The 23,582-nt window shown below is 34.3% G+C and overlaps 1 protein-coding gene and 2 long non-coding RNA genes across 8 annotated transcripts in view; 2 read left to right on the top strand and 1 right to left on the bottom strand.

Annotated features, from left to right (window-relative positions):
• The window catches only part of LOC126763090 (uncharacterized), a 281,618-nt gene that overhangs the window by 120,052 nt on the left and 137,984 nt on the right, over positions 1 to 23,582 (bottom strand). The gene's annotated exons all lie outside the window — the stretch shown is intronic.
• The window catches only part of LOC126763096 (uncharacterized), a 175,850-nt gene that overhangs the window by 138,425 nt on the left and 13,843 nt on the right, over positions 1 to 23,582 (top strand). The gene's annotated exons all lie outside the window — the stretch shown is intronic.
• Positions 8,875 to 9,749, top strand: LOC126763097 (uncharacterized). The gene is made up of 3 exons (XR_007667558.1): positions 8,875 to 9,055; positions 9,126 to 9,510; positions 9,602 to 9,749. It is a non-coding gene; the product is annotated as an uncharacterized LOC126763097 (long non-coding RNA).

The following is a 23,582-nucleotide window of genomic DNA, read 5'->3' as shown; positions in this document are numbered from 1 at the left end:
CATGCATTATGGCAGTTGTAGAGTGACATGCTGATTTAAACGTGGCGTTGCCAACTAATTGCAAACCATAAATTTACGCACAAATCACGTTGCATGCAACAAATGCGAATGTGTGTGTGTGTGTGTGTACGCGTAAGAGAGTGGTATGACTGTGGTATGCCGCATACAACAACAATAAAGGTTACAACAAACAAACGAGCATGCAAATTACATGTGCCATGACAGTGGAAACTAATGTTGCAACATGAGTATGGGCGGCAGCAGTGACAGCAATGCAGATACGGATAAAGTGTGCAACAACCATAACTGCACTGACTGGCAACGTTGCAGTGGCAGCAAAAGGCTCAAAATTTGAAATGCTATTAAGAGGTAGCAACAGCGTTGGCAATGACAGTGCGTGCAGCAAGCTGTGTGACTAGGTTTACGTACAAACATACATACTATGAGTACATACATACATATGTATGTATGTTTGTGTTGCATGCGGCCGCAACTCAATTTCATTGCTCGTGTTTACTTTGGGGCGAAATTAATTTCTATTTTCTTTGCTACTGCAGTCTCTACTGCTGCTGATGCAGTGCGGTGAGTTTGTTGCAAGCAAATATTTTTGCATTTGTTGTTGCCCCAAATCACGTTTGTTATTGTTGCACACTGGTTTAGCTGTCACTGAAGTGCGTTTAACCGCTATTTGTGTAGTTTGAAACGGTGTTGCAAGTTTGCATATACATATGTACTTGCAACATGCAACAAAACCACTTATTTACTTATTGTTGCTGCTAACGTTTGTTAAAACAACTAAATAAACCTATGAAAGCAAAAATTTGCAAGCGTGCCACACAGTTGTTTGGTGCGGAAAGAGTTTTAAAACGTGCCGCAGTGACAGCAAAAAGATACGGCGGCGACTGCTTTTCGTGCTATTTACTAAATTATTGAAATCAGTTGTTGTTTTATTTGGTTCAATGCGATTCCTTTTTGCGTGGCAAGGTAAAAGTTGGTGGCAAGCAAAATTTATGCGTCTGCAAGTTGCTATACAATTCCAAATTTATGTAGAGCGACTTATTTGTTGTAGTATTGCGACGTTTTGGCAATTTTGTTGTTATTGTGTTTGCAACCCACAAACACACGTTGCTGCCACATAACAATTGGAAAGCATGCGTTGCACGTTTTGGCTATTTCAAACGCAGTTGTGGTAATTGGTGTAGCAGCTGCTGGCTTTTGCTTGTAGCGCTGGTAGTTGTTGTTGTTGTTTTGGTAGGTATTTACAAAGTTGTTACCACATGCACGGCGGCAACATATTGTTTACTGGTAACAAGTATGAACTAAGTCTTTTACTTTTTTAATGCACTTGCAGCAGTTTACATTTTTTATTGTTTGTTGTTTTTTATTGTTGTTTTCTTTTCTTTGCGTACTTGCACCTTTGACGCACATCACATAACACACACTCGTAACAAAAGCAGCAAAGCACGCCATGCAACATTAACTAACACTTTTCGCCAGCATCTGGTGTATGCCTCGCAGTGGCATGCCACATGCTGCGTCATCTCGTATATAGACCGTGGGTATGCACGTTGGAAATCACGAACAGCGCTGTCATTGCTGGCGCGCTTTCCCGCTATTATCAGTCTACTGGTCCGCGCTGTTGTTGCTGTTGTAGTAATTGCCGCGACCACTTGCTACGGCGTTGTTGCATGTCGTTATTATCTATTAAATGCGCACATAAAAATCACTCAACTCAACGGGTCTCGGCCAATCGTGCAACACGGTAGCACAGCTGCCACGCTCCCATGTGGCATGCAACAACTATTAGTTTGCCACAAATTGCAAGCGTGTAGAGCGACCAGTTGCCTGTAGTATTGAATAGCAAAATCGTTGCAAGTGCATCCGTTGCGCAAACGAGTATTTTGTTTGCTGTCGCATAGGCGCGCTGCATGCATGTTTGCCACATTATAAACTCATGTACGTATATGCATGTGTGTGCATGTTGCCCCATGAGTGACAACCGGAAAACATCAGCCATCAGCTATGCAACAACGATTAGCATGTTAATTTGTTGTTGCTTCTGTTTTGGTCTGCCACTGGATAATTGCGTTGTCATTTTGCCTGTACATAGTTGCAACAGCAGCAATAACAACGGAAAAACCCAATAATTATGTGCTACAATTACTCGGTGGCAACATGGTTCATCACAAATTATGTTGCCACTCAAATATTAAAAGCCGCGCCGGACCACCATCAGTACCAGCGGAAGTGGCATGTTGCCTGTGGCACACATATAAGTGACTTGTAGCAAATAGCAAACAATAGCAGCGTATGTACTGTGGCATGTGTGATGGCTAGCCAAATGGGCGCTGTAGCACTACACTTGTCATACTTGCTGGCGCCACAGTTGTTAATACAATAGCAAAGCGTGTTGCACATACTGCACAAGTGCCATATTAGCGTCAACGGCGTTATGGGCGTTAAGTTTAATTGTATGTGCAGTTAAATATGTATTGAATAAGTCAAGTGTTTTTGAAAAAATTACTACTTGCAACAAGTTGCATGCCACATTTTTTTGCGATTTGTAAAAAGCGGCGTGCATGTTATTTTTAAGCTATTTGCTGAAACTATCTATGTATGTACATATGTACCCATGTGGCATGCCACCAATTATATACAAGTGTATACATATGTTCACAACTTGAAACTCGCTGCTAATTAATGCCTCACAGCACTGTTACTGTGCTGAAATCTTAATGTGCGCTTCATTTTCGCGATTTGTGCTACCCAAAAGGGGCGGCGCTACGCTGCAAATACTTATTAAAGTTTCTTATATGCATGTTTTTTGTTGCCACCAATGTTGTGCTTTGTTTACGGCAGTTTAAAAAGAAGTCACGTGCTACTGCATGCAAATGTAAAGCGCAAATTTCATTGCCAATTGTTGGGGATATGTGTTGGCAAGAAGTAAAACTCGCCACATGGCAACAAAGGTATTGCAACAATTGGAGAAAAGTTAAGAAATGCGTTAAAAATAAATAAAACAAGGAAAAAAATATTTTAAATTTATGAAGAGAAAACGTGGTGAAATATTTATAAAATTTATTTTTTTTAACCCTTTAGTGGTCAACATTTGTTTGCAATGATTTTTAAATTAAATTTAAAAATGCGTTAAAATTAAATTGTAAGGAAAAAATTATTGAAAATTTATAGAGAGGAGAAAATGTGGTGAAATTAATTTCTTTAACCCTCTAGTGGTCAATGTTTTTATGAAATTATTTTAAATTGAAGTACAAGTTTGTTATAAAAAATATATTTTTATTGTTGTAAAATATATGGAGTGGACGAGAAGTTTTGAAATTACTGCTTAATTTATTTCTTTAACCCTTTTAGTGCTCAAGCGTTTTCTTGAAAATTATGTTCAAATAAAATTAAAAATGCGTTAAAAAGAAATAAAATGAAGAAAATTATTGGAAATTAATGCATAGGAGAAAGTGTGATAAAATTTATTTCTTTAACCCTCTAGTGGTGGAATTTTTTTCCATTAAAAATTTCACATTCCGTGACAAAATTGATTAGATACAAATAAAAAAGTGAATATTTATGAAAAAGAGAAATTTGTATGGTCATTGCAAAATTTAATTCTTTAACCCTTTAGTTGTGCAAAGTTTTTTGAAAATCAATTTTAAAATAAATTAAAAATGGGTCAAAAATAATTATAAAAAGCGCAAAATATTGGAAATTTAAATATACAATGTTTAAATATATTTCTTTAACCCTTTTGTGGTCAAACGTTTTCTTGAAAATTATTTTCAAATAAATTAAAAAATGCGATATAAATGAATAAAAAGATGAAAATTATTGGAAATTAAAGCAAAGGGCAAAATGTGAGGAAATTAATTTTTTAACCCTCTAGTGGTGCATTTTTTCGATTAAAAATTCCAAATTCCAACAAAAAATCGTTAAAAACAAATAAAAAAGAGGTTGTATATGAAGAGGTATAATTTTTATGGTAGTATTGCAAATTTTAATTCTTTAAGCCTTAAGTGGTCAAAAGTTTTTTTGAAAAACAATTTTAAAATAAATTAAAAATGCGTTAAAAATAAGTATAAAAGTGAGGAAAATATTGAAAATTTATGGAGCGAAAGAAATATGGTGAAATAATTGCAATTTTCTTAACCCTTTAGTGGTAAAAATTAAAAAAAAAAAATTTTTTTGACATTTTTTTGAAATATAATACATATTTTCGATAAAATTATTGTTTAAATTGCTTATGAGTTCAAAACCTTAGGCCACCACTAACTGGTATATAGCTTTCTTTCACGGTACTTGCAACTAAATTTCTACCAGCATATTTCTAACCCAAAATCTCTAAAAGCCAGCTGCTGTCAAAAGTTACGCGCACACAAAACTGCATGCAGCCAAATTTACGTGCCACATTCTTTAGCAAAGTTGCAGCCAAGTGCGCTTATTAAGCGCCGTCTGCAATTATTCATAAATTACAGGCAACATGCAAAGCCACGGCGACGGCAATTGCAGCAAAAGCAGCGGCAGTGAAAATAAATGCAAGAATAGCAGCAAACACATGTACACATATTAACACGCTACATGTTGCAACTATGTATGGATGTACGAGGTACGTAGGTGTTGCAAGCAGATGTTGCAAATTGTTTATGGCAAACGCGTGTTGACGCGGTTAATGAGTTGAATAGCTTTCCATGTTGTTGCTTGGTTGCAAGATTGCCATTAATGTTGTTGTTGTTGCCATACAGTTGCATGCAGATGCAATTTTTGTATGGCTGCGCGGGCTTACGCTACTTGCAACCTAATTTCAGTTTTGCTGCTCGTGTGTTGTAATAATGGCGCATGTGCCACAGTTAGTGGCACGTACGCTTGTGAGTGGATTTAAAGATTACAGTAATACTATATTGTGGAAATTCAATAGCAGTTGTTTAAGAAAATGGAAACCAATTAAATCGCATTACAAGTAGGAAGTTATAAATGTGTAGGTGCATGCCACAACTTTACCAGCCTTCAAGAGGAGGAAGAGGAAAACAATTTAACCCCAAAATTATGTAATTTAATATGCCAAATTTACTATCAAAAAAATATAATAAAAGTCATACAAGTTGCACATACACACACACTCAAACATTTATGAAGCTCCCGCTGCCAATAAACTTTCCACCAAATTAACACAAAATATCAGCACCAACCAATTTATATCCCTTAAACTTTTACCGGCGTTATTTATTGGTTTCACCTGTTACACACGCAAACAAAACTACACACACATACACAGGTATGAACCTTTTGCTTTCCACTGTACCACCTTTCTACTCTTATTAATTCGATTAGCCTCAAATTTTGATGTACACAAGCCAAACTAATCCATGAAATTCAATAACTTTTACCGAAACTTTCACGCGAATACAAATAACTACACACATACATATGTATGCGAAGCTATACATACATATAAAGGGTGATTTTGTAGACATATGGTTTTTAAGAAGAATTGAAAAGAACATAATTTAATATTTTTGCCCAGAATTTAGCTTTACTATTAAAAATATATATTGCCATTATAATTTAAAAATGACTTCGAGCAAGAGCCGCGGCGCTTGCTTGAATAAAGACGAGCAGTCCAATTTTGGCCACATTTTGCTGCGATTCGATTATTCTCTTTCAAGGAGTCAATGGTCACCCTCTTACATATCTGCACAGACAAGCGACTTCACAAAACTCCAGCGACATTAAATTGCCCGAGACCGCTTCGCGCGCTAATGGCCTCACCAAAAATTTGCATCAAATTTATTGTTTCGTTGGCTGTTTGCCATGTAGCGCCAACTTATTTAAATTAAAGTTCGTTCCGGGCTTCATTTTTGAAATAATAACGAGCAGACAAAATTGCTCATAGAGCACACCAAAGAGTGACCTTTTGTTAGTGTTCCCACTATGGTACAAACAAACGTGTATAAGTGGTATAACGTGTTCAAAGCGGGAACCACACATTTGAAGACCATCATCATCTATCGATGAGGACCACCTCCAAAAAATCAAAGATTTGGTGCTTGAAAGTCAGTTGACAATTAGAGGTCTCGCTTATTATGTTGGAATATCACTGATCTCAGTCAAACTATTTTGAAGCTTGTTTTTTGTCACGAGCGCGTCAGGCCTAGATTGGTGCTAAAATCGCTCAAATACACCATGTCATACTTCACTGGTTCTTCCTGACGTTTTTGCCAAGAGCTCATATTGTTCCGTAAATACCGTATTCGCCTGATTTGGCTCCGTGCGATTTCTGGCTGTTCCACAAACTCAAAAGGTCCATGTGGCACGCCGTTTCAATACGATTGAGGATATAAAAATATAGTCGATGAAGGTAGTGAAGAATGTACCACAAAATGATTACCCCGAATTTTGCAGGACGTTGGCAACAGTGCGTTTTATCGGAAGGTGATTACTTTGAAGGGGTTGAAATTGATTAGAAAGCATAAATAAAGAATTTAAATTTTATAAAGTAACCACGAGCGTATTTCGATCAATAATTTAAACTTGTTTCCAAATAAAAGCGCAATTTACTGAAAAAATATTGTCGAGCGATGATCTACATAGCTAAGCATAGAACCAAAAATCCTGGACACAGGATTTTAAAACAAGTTGACAGGAACTGACCATCCATTCCTACATAACCTGAAAAAATATAGCTTCCCATGAGTTACGTTTTTTCAATTTCTGGTTAGCAGCCATCTGTCAGTTAAGTTCTGGTTAACTTAACTAATAATCCTTTTTTCGGTAGAAAAAAGCATTTCTTTAAATTGCCTCATATGTTAACGTGTACTACGCACTGAAGAAAGAAATATAGACGCGGATGCTCCGACCAGGAGAATTCGAGCCAATAAGAGGTGAGCCACATAGTTCGATAATGGCTACAAAATCGTAAGCATGGAGAGTAACCTGGGCGGAGGGAGAGTATAAACGGCCCGCAATGGGTCCATCACCTTGGAAGCTTTGCGCTGAAGTAATGCGAAAGCGGTTCCAGCCAAGAGAAAGAAATCCATGATAGAAGGGGAGAGAGGTTCAGTAGATATACCACTCACGTAGGCTGGAATTCTTATAGGGAAACATTTTCTTATAGTGAAGGCATCTTAGACTCTCCATACGATCTAAACAAAACAAGAAACAAAAAGTTATAAATGTTTTCACAAAAACAAGTCACCATTTTGTCAAAAATTCAAACTTTGGCTAGTCCTGCTATCATTACGGGTCTTCATCTAGAATAATAATAATAATCATTTATGAAGCTCAGCTATAGGGTCTACTGAGTCTAATTCTTTCTTAAAAATTATTATTTTTATTTATTTATTAAATAAATGGCTCTTCGAAAAAAACGCATAATCCTTTTTTCTGACTTGCAAGTGGATATAACAACGCCTTATTACCACTTTTTATGCCAGTGCCAATTATAAGCAATAATTTATAAGAGATAATTAGAGATAAAGAGATTGGGCAGTCGAAAAAGTCTTTTTGTATTTCTAATCAAACTTCAACTTCACAAATTTCATGGCTGGCTTGCGTGGCATTCTTCTCTTTTTTATACAAAAAATTCAGAATATAGCGAATTTCTTCATTATTTTCACTAATTTTTGAACAGCTGTAACTTTTTTTCAACTTCCCCGTATTCAATTTTTTTCTGATTTCCAACACTACATGATATGACACAATGTGATTGGTAGCACTGGAGATATACGACTGCAACAACATTTATTGACAAACAACATTCGTATGTACAAGTATGTATGTATGTCTATAGATAGTATACTTCAAAATCAATAATTATTATAATCAAACGTTCACACACGTTTCAAAAGCACTCTCCATCATTACTGTCATACACATAATCGATATGAGTGCACTTCAGCTGCACTGCAGCATCTTCAAAACAACAAAGTGTATGCAACAATATTGAAAATGGAAATAAAGACACGCTTCGTGCTCCAATTGAAGAAATAAATGACAAGCCAAACGAGTGGGCAGAACTTGTGAACGATGTTGTTGTTGTTGCTTCTGGAATGAGCCTTACTTTACCTTACTTTCCTACGTAATGTTGTGCAAATAAAACAAAAACAATGCAACACTGCAAAATGTACCATTCATTTTTGAGCACAGTGTGACATTGTTCTATTTGCTTTTGTTGTTTGGTTATGCTGGCTAAAGCGCTGCATTACATGCATATACACACACACAACTGGAAGGCTGCGCTTCCATGCACACAACTGCCTACGCTATGCCCTGCCAAGCTAGGCACTGCTATGTCGTGCTGTGTGTCAATCAATGAGCCGTAAATTGATCTCATTAGTGGCGGAGTACGCAAGAAAATGAGTGCCGCTTGCTGCCAACGCTTGGCCCTTGCAACAACAGATGTGGCAGTTATGCGTGCGCGTTGCAAATATGTATGTACTTGAGTCGCTGTTTGCTTTGCGTGCCACACATGCCGCAAGTGCGCTTCGATCCACTTTTTGCTTCATGTTTTTTTTTTCTCCTTTTCAATAATATTTGCTGGCTGACATTTCAAGGAAAATTGTGCAAAGTAAACGCATTAGGCAGTTGCACTGGGTTTCTGTGTCAGTAGTGAAATGCGTGGAATTCGCGATTGCTTTGGAATGAGTGCAAGTGCAGTGGCAAGTTGGTGCCTGCAGCGTATGCGAAAATACTATATGTGACTAAAGTGAATATTTGCCGTTGAATAATGGAGCGGAAGTGAGCAGTTGCGGTAAGGCATGCACTTCGAGTTGTTGTCAAGTCGCTCGGTTTGTATGGCAGCTACTTGTTTTTGTAGTCCGATCTGAATGATATATTCGCAGATTGTACCGTCGCTTTGAATAATTACATATATGTATATGCCAAATTTCGTGAAGATATCGCGGCAAATAAAAAGTTTTTCATACAAGAGCTTGATTGGGATCGCTCGGTTTGTATGATAGCTTTCAAATTATATAACTGTTCTGAATTGATTTTTGGGTTAATATTGAAGCAAGCAAATCAAATGAATCTCTTTAAAAATGCATTATCTTCAGTGAGTCAATTCAATTAGTATTCATTTCACATCGCAACCTAATTAACTTTCAATTTCGTTAAATCATCAGAGAGGACATGTATGGCATATTGATTATAGAAAGCAAATTAAAAAAGCAACTCAATGAAATGACGACAGAAAAATAATGCAACAACAAGAAGAAAATAAAAAAGTTACAACGACAAAAACAACAACAACAACAACAACAAGTGACGCAGCAACAAAAAATATAATAAAAAGCAGAAACAACAATAACAATAATGCTGCGAAGCAGGCAAACCCAAAAACAACAGCAACAATCAAAATAATAGCAAACCCAAAAACAACAACAAACAATAAACAGCATATGCAACGTAAACCCAAGCTTTGACTGAGCTTTCAGCCAATATAAAACCAACAACAACGCTTATCCATCTATATACACATACGCTGAGCCCAGTTCACCAGATTTTAGGGTAATTGCGGTGACATTTAAATTTTATAGCCTCAATATATGAATGAACGCGCATATCTGATTCGATTTGTATTTCATTTTGTATGTTTCAGCGGTGGCTTCGGCGATTTAGTAAGCCGAACAGCACGTGACTGGCTAATTCAAATCGTGTTGGGAGCGGGTGTGTAGATATTTTTGTATGTGTATGAATTTTACTTTTTTTAATATACCATGTAGAAAATTAAGAGCCCAAAAAAGTATATTTCTGTGTGTAATTGAATAAAAAAATTGAACTGATATTTTTTTTGTACTAATAATTTAATTTTTCATTTTTAATTCTAAAAATAATAATATAAAACAGAAAGTTTCTATAGGGAAGAAAAAAAATCTGAAAATTAAACCAAAAAAAATTACAAAAAAATTTTGAAAGTTAAAAAAAACAATATATTTTTCATTTGTGTTTTGTTAATTTTTTTATGTTAATTATCTTTTTTAAATTAATTTTATGTATATTGCTTTTTACAGTTTTAGTTTGTATTTGCCCAATTTTCTTTTATTTAATTTTAGTTTTAAAATAAAAACAAAAATTTATAAAAAATATATTTAATGTTTTGTTTTTCTTGTTCTTGTTTTTTCTATAATAATATTTTAATTTAATTTTTTTAGTTCTAAAACTGATAACATAAAACAGATGTAGAGCAGAAAAATATAAAAAAAAAAAATTAATAAGCAAATTAAACAGAAAAATTTCAAAAAAAAAATTGAAAGCTGTCCGAAAAACATATATATTTTTCATTTATGCTCTGTTAATTTTTTTTTCTTATTTTAATAATTTTATTTAATTATTTTTATACAATTAATTTTCTGTATACTATTTTATAAATTTATTTAATTTTTTATTTCTATTGTTATTATTTTTAATAATACCTTTTTAATTTTATTATTATTTGTTGTTAGTTTTATTTATTTGTATTGTTTTTCATCATTTAGTTTTTGAAGTTTTAGTTGATTTTACTGATTTTTGTCTTTAATTTCTGTATATCTTTTGATAAAATTTAATTTTTGTTATTTTTATAATTTTTGTTTTATTGTTATAACTTAATAATTACCATTTATTTATTTTTTTTTACTTTTTTAGTTTTATTTATTTGTGTTACTTTGTTGAATACTTTTTTCTAATTACAATTTTTAAATTTATTTATTACTATTTTCAATTTTTTTGATTTTAATTAATTTCATTTTTTGAAATATAATTATTTGACCACATAATGTGTATTTATGCTTTTACTTTATTAACGGTATATTTTTCTTATTTTCTATATAATTATCGCATAGTTTTACTTTCTTAATTTATATTCTAATTTTTTTTTTTAATTTATTTGTCTTCTTTTTTCACACAATTTGTTTTTATTGTCTTCAGTTTATTTTTCTGAAAAATATTCTCATTTTCTACTTTTTCTAACTTTTTTTTATTATATTTTTGCTTTTACTTATTACTATTGTATTTTAATTTTTATTATATATTTTTTTTTTTTAATTTGTGATTTTTTAATTTTATAAATTTGTTTTTAGTTGATTGATTCAATTACTTTACTTTCACTTTTTATTTAATTTATTTGTATTATTTTTACATAATTGGTTTTTATTGTCTTTAGTGGATTTTACTGAATATTTTTATTATTATTTTTTGTTTTTATATATTGCCTTTTTTTAATGTATACTATAAATTTTTTTTATTTGATTTTTTTATATCTTTTTATTTACTTTTTTCTTATTTTCTATTTTTACTTTTAATTTTTAGTAGTTTGTTTTTTTTTATTATTCTTTTCATTTATTTTTTTTATTAAATTATTTTCCTATTTTTATTGAAATTACATATTTCCTACTGGCTTCTCATCTTCTTAAATTGCTCTCTACGTGATGCCAATACATTTACTACAATGCAAGTTATGCAATAACAATAAACTATAACAAAAGTAGCTATCGAAATTTGATGACTCGAAAAACTGAAGTCGAAAGTTGAATTGAAAACGTAAGTAAAATGGGGAGTTTCAATTTGCCATGCAACCAAGTCAATGAGATCAAATGGCTCGGAAATCTTAATGTTGTCTAGATGTCTAGACGATTGAGTCCATATGTTGTTACTCGTCTATTGTATTTGTTATTTTTAATATGTTTATATTCATATAAACACTAATATGTATGTATCCATGAACCTACATATACATATGTATGTACTTATTTATCAAACGTTATGCCATTTCTAATTTAAAAAATATTATTTTAACTTATTTACATAAGAAACTTTAAATGCTTACAATACAACTTTCGAAATTGAGCAGAAAATCTAGCCTTGCAGGAATATATTTTTTTATTTTCATTATTTTTTTCTCTGCATATAGACCTATTTTAAACCATAAAATCGACAGTTTTGGTTTTGCCTCACCCTAATGTAAATTTATGTATATGTAGTTGTCGCTGTAAAATTTACACTTGTTGTTTTTGTTTTGTGTTGCTGCCACATAATTGTTGCATTGACGTACGGCGACAGTTGGTTTGACGCACGCAATGCACTCGTCTTTCCACTAAAATTTATAGTCAATACAAATAATGGGCAATTGATTGCCTTAAAGGAATGAAAATGAAAATTTACTCATAAATTGCTGCAAGCATAATAGACATGCAACGAGAAGAATTTTATGTATGTATGTATGTTAAATAGCGAGTTTTCCAATAAGAGTAATATGGTTTCTGTAAAAAAAAAAAAATATTGTTAAGGAAATTCAAATGTTTTTTAAGCTTGAAGTGAGTCTGATTTATGGCTTAAGACCAATGACTTCAAATAAACCCGCAAGCAATAGGCTAATGGTGTTAAATCTCAACTTCTTGGAGGCCAATCATTGTCGCAATTTGTTGAAATAATCGAATCTGCAAACTTTTCTTGCAATAATTCGGTTGTTGCACGTGCTGTGTGTCACGTAGCGCTGTCTTGTTGAAACCAGATGTTTTCAAGATCAACTTCTTTCAACCGCGGCCATAAAAAGTTGATTTTCATCCATCTATACCGCTCTCCATTGACAGTAACGCTGTCTGCAACTTCTTTTCGAAAGAAGTACGGACCGATGATTCCAGACGACCAAAAACAACATCAAACTGTCAATTTAATTGAATGTAATGGTGGTTCATGAATAATTTGTGGACTTTCTTCGCATTGGAATCAACAGTCTTGTTTATTTACCGCAGCACTGAAAAAGTGAGTGAAAGTGAGCCTCAGCGGTGGAGATGATTTTCTTTAAAAAATCGTTATTGTTTTCAAGTTGCTCCACAGCATAATCAGCAACTTATGTTTACGGTAGTCTAAAGGCTTCAGTTCTCGAGTGAGAACAATTTTATATGGATGCAAACTCAAATCTTTTCTTAAAAGCTGGCAGGTTGGGGTTTGAGACAGTCTCAACTCTTGAGAACTTCTTGGAATCGACAAATTGCGGTCTTCAACAACATTTGCCTGAAGGGCAGCAATATTTTTATTACATATTGGAAAACTTGGAAACTATATACTATGTTGTGAGCAAAAAGTTATTTGGTTAGATTTCGGGTATTATTTCCTCCCCATATTTATTTACATTGGTTCCTAATGCTATATTTTAAACATTAAATGCCGCGGAAACTTATTTTGCTCTCTTCATCAGTTTTTCAAAACATCAGGTCAATATACATACATATACTTCTGTACATATACCATATTATATATAAAAAATAAAAAAACCAACACACATGTCGATGTAAAGTGTCAAAAAATTCGACCCTGAACCAATAAATAGTCATAAAACCTCCATCTGTAAATAAGCTACGGAAGAATGCTTCCAAATTTGTTTACAACTTATTATATAAAAAATTAATTAATTGTTGTAAATAAAAGTGAGATCAAAGAATGACATGCTTTGAGCTTAGACACACCTCAGTGCTGATGTGATTAATTTGTGCGGATTCACCCTACTACCTACTGCCTAATCTAACCTAACTTAGGTCATTGTAAGGCCAATCAATCTCGGATCGATTAGCAGACAGTTTTTTTAAATATTTTTTTCATGGAGAATGTGAGACTTATCGTTATTTGTACGAACTAACCTAAGCTAGGTAATTTTACGGACAATACGTAGAGAATCCTTTCTAACATTTCGACCAGGCAGAAGGCCGGTTTTCATCCCAAAAATGTCCGTTATTTTAGGCTGTCCTCCTAAGTGAGTCCTTCCACCCATCTCTAATTTGTTGTTGAAGCGCCTTCATGATGGATTCAGCTGTCTGTCTATAACCCTATCGTATTCCCATTTTTTATCCGCCACTGTATATCAAAAACTGCTTCTGTTATTGCGATTTGTTCGAAGTGATGTAGCACGTCAAAGATAAATCCACATATGTACATTCATAAGACAGCTCAGCTCTCAAAGACGCAATAGAAATTCAACATGCAACAAAGTAATTACATCTAAGAAATCATAAAAAACACACACACATATCCCAAGCCAGTAAATAAACTAACGAAAGAGTCTGCAGGTCGCAGAGAGACGCATTGCATTTTTTGTTCAACAATTTGAATGATCGTTTGTTGTCACTCGGTGTCAATAAGTGAGCATTGCTATTTCGGGCGTGTCAATCCATCGGCAACGACAATTGCCGGCAATCAGTCAAAAATTGATTGCTTGTAGGCGTCAGCAACTTGTAGATGATCAAAGTAAGTAACAGATATACAAATTTGGATGCGTGTATAATCATATAAATGTTATAAGTCTACAAGGAGGGGTGTACATATGTAAGTGCGCGTATAAGTAAAGCAATAAACATAATGACCTAGTGCCAAATATAGCTTAGTGTGTCAATCAATTTGGTAAACATCACACGAAAGTAGTCACATACATATGTACATATGTATAAATGTATGTATGTTTATGCGAATAATATTGCTGAATATAGAAGTTAAGCTACCAACCATCGTTAGTGTTCTCAAAAAATGAGGAAGTGCGTATTTAGTTTGAATAGTGCTTTTCTGTAGTATAGCGGCTTGAAAACCGAAATTATTATAGAAAGCCCTTATAGGAAAACCCACTATTCAACAGATGAAGCTGGAAATTGCTTCAATCGTAGAAAGATCTTAAGGCTTAAAATAAAAAATAAGAGCAGTGGCAGAGATATTCGGTTGAACAACCAACGATTAACGTAGACTCCTTTAGATTTAACAAATACCAACAGATATTGAAAAATTTCTTAAAATAAGTCGTCATTCTAATAGTGGCTCCTTTAGGTATCCCAGATATATTGAAAAATTTCCAAAATTTATTTGACATGATGAGTTCCGTCTTTAGAACTATTAGAAAATGAATACAAAACATACTGAACACAAAAATACTGCGCATTAATAAGCTTCCCATTTGACGGGGCGAACACTGGCTGCAAGAGAATTTACATATAGAACTTTCGGGCATGGCTCAGTGTTTAATGACGTTTGGGCAACCACCGACTACATCATCCTACTTTTTAACTGGGAAAGAACGTTCAAAGTTAACATAGAAAAATGTGGCATGTATGTTAACTACGAGCAACACTTTAAATATACAGGGCTGGCTCGAAAATGGACGATGGAGTCAAGCAGCAATCAAAGCGCTAACATCGAATCGCATATCGCTCAGAAGTGTCTTTGAAAGCAGGGTAGTAGTGTTGAAAGAAGCAAGCAACTTCACTTCTACTGGGTGCCAGGTCACAAAGGCATCCAGAGCAATGAAATAGTGCACGAGATTGCCTAGAATGATGTACGGCTAATACATGAAAACGTGGTCAACATTGGGAAACCGATGCATTGGCTTTACGACGATCTGAATAGAAACGATGAACACGCCCGCAGGATGGCGAGAAGACTGCAGGAAATGTCTAGAGCAGGGCACCAGGGAAACAATGGAGCATCTTTTGTCCCGCTTTGGCAAGACTACGCTGCAAGCATCTGGGGTACCACGGTATGATATACTTGATAGTGAGGCCGTAGTCTTTTAAAATTCGCATAAAGCGCAGGTATCTTAAAGGATGACTACACTGCTTGGACCTTGCAACTGAACTCCATCTATGCGTGGCTTTTTGGCCTACTAGTTTAACCTAACCTGACATAATTGGTTCTCAAAACTTTAAACGCGTCTTTATTGAAACGTTGTTTTCCGTTACAGGGACAATGATAATTTGGTCCAAAATTGCTGGATTGACCGACCCGAAACTTTCACACGACCTTTTTAGATATATTTTTCCAGGCCACGATCGAATGAATAAGATTTTTGATAACAAGTGCGACTATTTAAGAAATCTTGAAGGGTAAATTTTTTCATAAAAAGGGACCTTTTACTTGAAAGACCCAATTTTGTCAAAAGTCACAACATTTACTAGTCCTTCGACCATTACATTTACTGTAATAATATATTTATTTAGATTTCAGAATTTAGGTAACTTTAAGCCAAAAAATCTTCCTCAATGATGGAGATCATCCAGGAGATCGCTTAAGGATTCTGGAGATGTAGAATGTTAGTGATCGGTACATGACCCATAAATCCACCTTATCTACTTTTAGTTTTCAAATCCCATTACATATAAGCCCTCTGCTTTATGTCGCTCTCCCATTAGTTTCCACTTCCTTTTCTTGAAAATTAGTGTGTAACAATGCCGCTTTTGTCCAAACTGATAATATATGTTATATAATAGAATTAGCGTCTTGTTTGAGTTCGCATTTGCTTTGTGTGTAGTTTCATTAATTAATTTAACACATCAATCAGTTAATGTTGCACATTGTAATGGCATTAAAATCGCACACAACCATAACCATTCAAGTCAATTTCAAATGGTATTTATTAAATAATTACAAAGAGACCGACTGACAGCCGGCTGGATGGACGGACTTCGGGGCTGGTGGCACTGTATTTGAATGAGAATGAAATTGACAGCTGTTGTTGCTACCAACGAGCAAGAAATTGACAAGGCAGCGGCCGATGGAAGCAATATCAAATACTTATATATATACATATATACATGCATATATATTTACACATATGCACATAAATATATACATAAATACCAGAGCACATTAAAATGCTTCATACATGTGGGTGATTGTGATCTAAAGGCACAGCGCCTCCGCTCGCATGCCACCAGCGAACATAATGATTGACGGTATTTTCTACTAAGCGGCTCGGGCTTTTATAGCAAAAACCAGCGCTATAATAAATCAAATCAAGCATTGAAATAAGCAGCAATGCTATTAATGTTGTATAGCGATTGATTAACACGCCTGTGGAATGTGTTTCTGTAGCAAGTATTGTGCGTTGATGGTTCGGAGCTGGCGATGATTTGATTTAATGAGTGTCAGGAAGTTGTTGCAACAAATTTGCTGAAATACTTGGGTGTATATGATTATTATTATTTATTATTTTTTGTGGTACTCTGTTAGATTGGTTAAGGAAAATTGTAGTTAATCGAGTAACTGGCAAAGGTTTGAACCGAATCTAACTTCAAAAATATGGAATTTCATTGTCAAAAGTATTGTGATTTGAAGGTTAGGTTAGGTTATACTGGACTGTTGTTACACCATGCATAGACCTACTCGTTTCTAGTAATGTCAGTTGGAGGTTCAGAATTATTTGCGCTGAAGTAATCGCCATTCTACATCCTTAAACCCCGAGGCGCTTAGATATCTAAGCCGAGCTGCAAATAAAGCCGAACATAAGCATGTGAGTTGTATGAGCGTCTTTCTCATGCCGACTTTATAATAAGTTTGTACGCACATATCTCCAAAACTGTATATGTAGAACAGAGAATCGATTTTGAGAAATTCGCAAGTGGATATAACCCTTTGAACTAACGCTATGTCACAAATAGACTATTTAAAGAAAAAGAGTCAGCGTACTTGCTTGATTTGTTACTTAAGGCGCGTCGGCACCGGACCGCGAGAGCCGCACTTAAACCATCATTGGGCCCATTGTGTTCCCATACCAACCTACATAGGCTAATATATTATATATTTATAGACAAGTTCTAATTTCGTAAAGGTGAGCTCTGGGATATTTTCATATCCATTGAGACGTATTTTTTGCATTATAAAGCGGTTTTTGAGTTAATTTTTATACTCTTCGCTATAAAGTAAATATACAGAACCGGCCCGTCCATAGGAGCAAGCTTTTTTGTGATGATATGCTGGCGATTATGCTTAAAAGTTTGGTGCAAAATTGAGCCAAGAGTACCATGAGCACATAATTCTGTCACAACTCGGTCTGATATAAAAATTTGCGAACTAATTCATACAAGATGATAATTATGAAATGGTCAATATCATAATTCTGTAACCCAAAAAAAAAACATCTTTGTGAAGATGATTTCTTATTCTATAATAATTCGAGCAAAATATATTTTCATGAATTTCGTTTTTTTCCGGCCGTTGCATATTCATATTGCAAGCTCAATTAATGCCCATATAAATATTTATTTGTACACATTTAATATAAAAATTGAATAAAATCGCGCTTGAAGCGTTTTTACAGACCAAACTACGCTTTAAAATAAACCAACACAGCTGACAAAAAGTCATTCACCGCATTCATCACTCAGCGAAGTAATTTAAATTTATTGAATTGCATTTAATTGCAATTTCACTTTTATGCAGCCGATCGGCACGCGCACGTTTGAATAGGTTTGTCGAGTATTTGCTTTTGTTGGCGATTTTAATCAGTTTCCATGCACATCCCGCCAATAGAAAGTGTATTTCTACTCGACGGCGCAGAATATTGCTTATAATGACATTGAAATGGTTGATAACGATCGGCTGGTTGTAGCATTGTTGTGTTGGTTGCATTGATACAATTGATTGCACTTTCGAATAATGTAAGGGAGTGCTGAGTGGAAATATTTAAAACGAATAATATTATATATATAGGAGTATACTGGATTATACAATATGTATAAACATAGGAAAACTGAACGACATGAGCGAAAGTGATGTCATGCAATGCAGATGTGGTTGAACGTGATGATTTGTTTTGATTTATATTGCACTTATTGAGATTGTTGTAATTATGAAAGATTTCAAAGAGACTAACCGCGTATTTAGTGATGTTTGGAAATTATTATTAAATATTATTACTACTTTTTTTAATTTAGAACGTTGCTATTATCATAACAAACATGTGACGACTGAAATGTTAATTTTTGTGGTTTTCAAGAGGAAATAAAAAGCTTAATTTAATCCTATGACTAAGAAGTTAGCATTAAGGGTTTGCTGTTTTGTTTTAAAAAGCATTTCTGGCAAATGAACGCCGCGGCTGGATCGTATAACTTCAACCTAGAGTCGCGATTTTCGATCACTTTTTTAGCCTCATTGGGGCCTCATTGTCACACACCATTTTGCAGGGTCCTGCTGAAATTCGGCTACATGATCAAGAGAAATTTTCAAAATCCTTCACTAATTGTTAAAGCACATTAAATTTTGTAATTGTATTAATTAAATAAAATAAATTTTAAAAACGTCATAAAAGCTCATAATTTCAGACTCGTATTTCGTAAAACTCATGAAGGACTGAATAATAAATCACATTACTATACATACTTCTACTGATCTATCTCGTTAACTTGGCTGTCAGCAAAGCCTTGCTCATCTGAAGCGCTTAGGTTAGGATAGGTGAGGTTAATCTCGTAGGCCAATAAGCCACGCATAGACCAGTTTTGGTTCCTTGCGATACCATATGGAGTTCAGTTCCTAGGTCCAAGAGGAGTAGTCATCCTTTAGAATGCCTGCACTTCAGCAAAGAACTTCCATTAAATTGTGTACCCGAAATAAAATTTATATTGCCGAAATGTTGGAAAAGGCTTTCGGTAATAATTGTTTGTCGCGAGCAAGTGTTTTTAATTAGTATAAATTATTTAAAGAGGGACGAAAACGCGTTACAACGAACCACGTCCACGACGGCCATCAACATCAACTGATGATCAACGCGTCAATAAATAAAGGAATTGGTACCACTGAATGAGAATCGACGATTAACAATCAAAGAGATCTTACTGACATCGTTAGAATATTAAAAGGACCAGTGAAAATCATTTTGAAAGATCATTTAGGCCTAAGAAATGTGAAAGGCCTGGATGACTGGTACTAAAATCACTCAATTTTTTTGAAGAGCGTCGCGTTAACGTCTATAAACAATGCCTGCCGACTACCAGGATGTCATGAAACGTATCGTTATTGGCGATGAGTCTTGAAAGTATGCTTACGACCAAGAAACAGACGATCAATCAGCCGAATATCGTGGCCAAGGTGAGCTGAAGCCAAAAAAGCACGTTAACGCAGGTCAAAAATCAAGGTGATGTTGACCGTTTCCTACGATTAAGCAGTGTGGTGCACTCCGAATTACTCCCGACCTACCAAACTGCTAACAAGGAATACTAGTTGAATGTTATGCGTCGTTTGTGTGAAGCAATTCTTAAAAAAGAGGCCGGAATTCTGGCCGACAACTCTTGGGTTTTGCACCACTATAACGCACCGTCGCATACTGCATTGATTCTTCGTGGATTTTTCTTCAAAATTTCAACCAATATCGTGCCACCATATTCGTCTGTTTTAGCTTCGTGTGCCTTCATTCTTCTATTCAGCAAACTCAAGCAACCACTCCGGGGAAGCCGTTTTGAGTCAATTGACAACATTAAACGTGAAACGCTAGGCACATTGGAGGTTATTCCGGAAATTGACCTTAAAAACTGTTTCGAGGATTGAAAAAAAGTTGGCAAAAGTGTATTGGGGCCAAGTGGGATTACTTTGAGGGAGACAACATAGATTTTGAAGAATAAATTAAGAATTTCCAAATAAATCACAAAGTCTTACTATTTTTTGCCCATAGTAGTATGTGAATAGATATTATAGCTTCAGTGCAACCTAAGTTAATAATATTATTAATACTTTTTTTAGTTTTTATTTCATTAAAATTAGAACTTTACATCAAAAATAAAAAAATAATAATTTTTCCTTCATAAAATCAAAATTATATTTATTAAACGCTTTGCATCCAATATACCTTTGAGCTATTTGCTTAACTGTAGCGTAAATGCGTTTAAAGTTTATTAAAAGCAATTAGTTGCTAGAATTCTTCACAAGTCTACAGTAAAAATACAATAACACAACTGTTTTGAAATGCCTCAAGTACGAAGTATATGAGTGTACAAGTTGCATTGCTCAAAGCAAAGCGCAAAGTTGAAAAGTTGCAAAAGAAAACTGAAAACAACAAAGCATGTTAAATGGTAAACAACTCAAAAGTCCATTTGAGCGTAGCGAAAAATGCTTGTAAATTAATTTTAATTGATTATTTGTACGCAAAAATGATGAAAGCAGCGCCGACGCCAAAGCAAACACTACACCTTTACACACACACACACACACATACATACGCATACAAATATAGAAGTGGAAGAAACTACAAGCGCGCTAGCCAGCAGCAGTGGGAGTATGTTGTGGCTACGCCAAGCAATCGGCCAGCTGTCATTATCCACTAATGGCAATATGCTGAAACATTTAGTTGACCATATGCTGTGCCAGCAACAAGAACAACATTAGCAATATGCAGCTCAACTTCAGTAGCCGCGTGTGCAGTCGAGTTTCTGGCGGCGCAAACTAAGTTTAGTGAGGCGCATGCACAATTAGCGCCGCCTCCAACCGCTGCGCCACGACCGCCCCTTTGCTTGGCGCAAAGGCATAAGTCAAGCTGGCGCACATTTACACTTACACTAATACATGCGCGTCAAAGTTGCGAAAGACAATTTGCAAGCGACTGCACGCGCTTTGCAACAAATGTGTGTGGCATGCAGTTGCACAAACAATTAGCCAAGCGTATGCATTTCAATATTGAGGGCGTTGCAGCCGCACAGCACGTCTCTGCGAGTCAGCTGTGACCGCTGCACCGTCATATTGCGACGCCGCGTAATTAATGGATGTGCGCGCTCATAGGCGTTCCTCGAGCGAATGCGTACTTAAGCGTTGCCGTTCGGTGGAAGCGTTTTGCCGGTCAAGCGTAGCGTGTGCGCAATGTGTATGCGCAAGCTTGAAGTCAAAGATTAAATGGCGCAGAAAGCAGTTGCACGCGTTAATGAAGAATGGGTTTAGTAAAAGTAAAGCGCGTCGAATTGAGTGCACTTAAAAATGGTGAGAAAGGAAAGAGAGGCTAAAAGTAGTGATTTTTAGATCTCATTTCTATCATACTTCCGTAGATCGAAATATTTCTGCAGCAACTTTAGAGAGGTAGACAGCAGCGTTAGATATAGAGATAGAGATCAGAAGCAAAACTGAGGGCAGAAGTTATTTTGTAGAACTCTTTTTTTGAAAGTTCTTATTTTGAAGCTTTTTTCGAAAGTCTCGGTATTATTCATTCCTCAACAGCAATTTTTTCTCGAACGTTTTACTTCCTACTACACCCTACGAGATTTTTAGTTTGCTATTATATTATAGCATTAATATTGAAACATTTAACATACATAATAAAACCCAGTTTAAACAATTTTTACTTGCTTTGCTACACTGTATCTATGATATTTTCATTTTGCTATAATTTTATAGCAACTTTTTTATATACTCTAAACAAGTATTTTTTCGCCAAATTTTTCTCCTTCTTTACTTCGTTCCTATACTACATGTTGCCATAATTTTATGGCAACTGTACAATTTTTTATATACTCTGATCAAGTTTTATCGAAAGTTTTACTTTCTACTAAACTATGTCTACGATGTTTTAAGTTTGCTATAATTTTATAGCAACTTTTTTTATACACTCTAAACAAGTTTTTTCGCAAAATTTTCTTCCTTACACAGCATATTTATGATGCATACAATTCACTATAATTTTAATTCTAACCTTATTGTTGATTTAATTTCATTGAAGTAAATATGCACATATTTTTTTGGTATAATTTAATTTATTCTTACACTTTCAACTTTATAGGAGCTTATTTTTGGTAATTTCGCATAAAGGGTTTATTCTATTGTTCTGTGAATGCAGTGAATGCCTACTTGTTATAATTTTATAGCAACTTTATATTTTCAATTTACTCTATGGTATATGTATTTCTATGGGATTTTCGTATGCTTTATAATTTCATTGATGTAATACGTTCTTTAAACACCATTTTACTATAATTTTGTTTCTTCTTCCATTTTTAACTTTACAGAAACATATTTTTGATGATTTCGCTTAAAGGGTTTGTTCCATTGTTCTATAACACGTTTTATGTTTCATTCGTTTTTTATGCAGTGAATGTCGACTTGCTATAATTTTATAGCAACTTTTTTATTTCAAATTTACTGTATTATATGTATTTTAATAGGTTTTTCGCATGCGATATAAATTCATTGAAGTATGTAGTTTATTTTTTTAATTTTCTTTCTCCTTTTTTAAATTTTACATTAACAATTTTTTGTACTGCCGCTCAAAAGCTTTATTTAATTGTTCTGTGACACAATATATGTTTCATTCAATTTGTTCTACAATGAATGCTGACTTGCTATAATATTATAGCTACTTTTATTTTAATTTTTAATTTCGTAAATAAGTTATTATTGCTTCATCTCAACTCATTCGGTTCGGTAAAAGGTCATAAGACATTTTGCAAATATATAGTATGTAAGTTCTATAAACATATTTAATATATTCTCTTCAATGACGCTCATTTTACGTCTTGCTCGTTTGCCATAATTTTATAGTAACTTTCATATTTGCAATTAACTCTAAACTAAGTTATTTTGCGACAGTTTTCCTTATATTTTAATGACTTTGTTGTATAGATATTTGTGTATTTATAGACTTCTTACTTTTTTTCTGGATGTTTTGCTTTATTGCTTGTTATCAACTCATTTTTCTCGTTAAAAGGTCATAAGAATTGATGCAAATATAAATTTTATAAATATATTTAATAATTTTTACTTGTACTTCAGTGTCGGTCATATAGTTTGAGATATTTTTAATATCTTTCTCTTCAGCGATGCTCTTTGGAGCGTTATATTACGTATTCCTCTTTTGCCTTAATTTTATAGCACCTCAA

The sequence above is a fragment of the Bactrocera neohumeralis genome, chromosome 6 (genome assembly GCF_024586455.1).
Source record: "Bactrocera neohumeralis isolate Rockhampton chromosome 6, APGP_CSIRO_Bneo_wtdbg2-racon-allhic-juicebox.fasta_v2, whole genome shotgun sequence".
Lineage (NCBI taxonomy): Eukaryota > Metazoa > Arthropoda > Insecta > Diptera > Tephritidae > Bactrocera > Bactrocera neohumeralis.
Note: the sequence above shows the minus strand (reverse complement) of the source record. Positions and strands in the feature narration are given on the sequence as shown.